The following is a 2,116-nucleotide window of genomic DNA, read 5'->3' as shown; positions in this document are numbered from 1 at the left end:
AAAAAAAAAAAACAAAAAAACCCAAACCCCAAACCAACCAACCAATAACAAAAAACACCTTTAAAAAAAATCTGTCTGTCTGGAGAGATGGCTCAGTGGTTAAGAGCACTGACTGTTCTTCCAGAGGTCCTGAGTTTAATTCCCAGCAATCACATGGTGGCTCACAACCATCTGTAATGAGATCTAGTGCCCTCTTCTGGTGTGTCTGAAGACAGCTACAGTATATTCATATACAATCAGTCAATCAATCAATCAATCTTTTTAAAAAAAGAATGTCACTTAAAATACAATAAAGTAGAAGAGGTAAAACAAAGCTTGTTTTAAAAATACAAATGGGAGCATTGAATCAGACAGCTTTCTGTTCTGAGGTTGTTAATCTTAGTGAGGAAAAAATTCAAATCTGGCAAAACATATATTCTGAGCCTGAACTCAGAGATTCTTAGAAGAGATTCATTATGCAAGAATCCTATTGATATTCCCTGTATAGGGAAGATCCTACTGAGCACATAACACACAGAAATTGCTTCATCTTCACAGGCAAATGAGTCAAGTATTCCTCCTCCTGTTCCCTGGATAAAGAAACTAAAAGGCTAAAAAGATAAAGCTTTTCCCCCTCTTTAAATTCTTGACCATTCCACAGCTGAGCCAGGACACTGAATTCACCTCCCACGACTCCTTCCTGGCACCGTTCGTACATTCCCCATCTTCTCTATTCTGCGCATGCTCTTCTGTCTCTCACGCCCGGTTTGCTTGCCAGAGAGCCTTTAGCCAGAAAGACTTCTGTGAACCCGCAGTCGGCACTGATCTCACCTGTCTCAATATCCCAAACCACCCCAGGAGTGAGTAGCTGATTTGGTGTGCTGTTCCTCTTTCCAATCTCTGATGCTAAGTGTCTATGCTGTTCGCCTGCTTTCTGTAGCAGGTAAGCACAGCCTCGTTACTGTTTAGACAGCGTGTAAATCACTCTTTTGAAGCCTGGAAACTGCTCTCCTTGGCCTGAGAGGCCCTGGCTGCTCTCCTTCTTGAGTCTTGCTTATTTTTATGTCTCAGCTCCCATGACAGCTCCCCTTGTAAAGGTGTTCTGATCCACCAGGGAAATCTTTACGGTTTCTTGCAACATTTGTCACCAGCATGAGTGCAGATTACGTGCTGGCTCTGCTGCCTCCCATCTCCCGGAAGCAGACGCAGCACTCAGTAATCAGTCCAATACGAGCCTCAGCTTCAAGCACTTTCATGCTCCTGTGTGATTGTCGATGGGATAATTATTAAAACCACCATTAAATTATAAACTGCTGGGGGGAGGGCACTTCTGAGTGGATATTGGTGGGGTAAATACAGACTTTGGATAATAAAACGACCTCAGATCCAAAGCAGCGAGAATAGACTCAGTGGAATCCATTCATCACCACAGGAACAAACTAGTAACACAATCCCTTTCCTGAAAATCACCCAAACATTTTCAGAAAAACTTTATAGACTTGATTTTCTTTTTTCAGTTCACAAACAAACCATTACATTCACAACGCACTGTGAATGTGTGGCACAGCCCTGTTGCAGGAAGCTGGGGTAAATAGAGAAAGCTGGCTGGTGCAGCTTTCCTCTGTAGGAGGAAAACACTATGTAAATATCCTCCAAATGCTAAGAGGAGCCCTGTGCCACATGAAGTTTTCATCTCATTTCTAAAGTGTATGAGTGGTGGCTTTCTGTAGCACACTTTACGTTCGGGATAATGAAAAGTAATGAGCTAACTATAGATTCTTATGAGAAAGTGAATCCAACGATCATTATTCATCTTGAACATTAGGATCTATTTTAATTACATCTTAGTAGATTTACTCTAATGACAGCTTAGTGGGTTTGGTAGGGGTAAAAAGTACCACTTTTTGGGGGGTCTTTTATTTGCAATAGAAATACTACATACGTGGAATGGACTTGCGCAGAAGTGAACACAGAAGGGAAAGCTCCGACCACAGAATCAAGATGTTGTGTTTTAAAAGAACCAAGGATATGTTTTATAGAGCACAGAGCACGGTATGGGTATGGTGGGATGGGAGGGGGTGCCTCAGCATGCCCATGCTGAAGCATTCTTTACCTATGAGGTACCAACCATATGATG

This window comes from Mastomys coucha, unplaced genomic scaffold (genome assembly GCF_008632895.1).
Source record: "Mastomys coucha isolate ucsf_1 unplaced genomic scaffold, UCSF_Mcou_1 pScaffold16, whole genome shotgun sequence".
NCBI lineage: Eukaryota > Metazoa > Chordata > Mammalia > Rodentia > Muridae > Mastomys > Mastomys coucha.
This window is presented reverse-complemented; position numbering follows the sequence as displayed.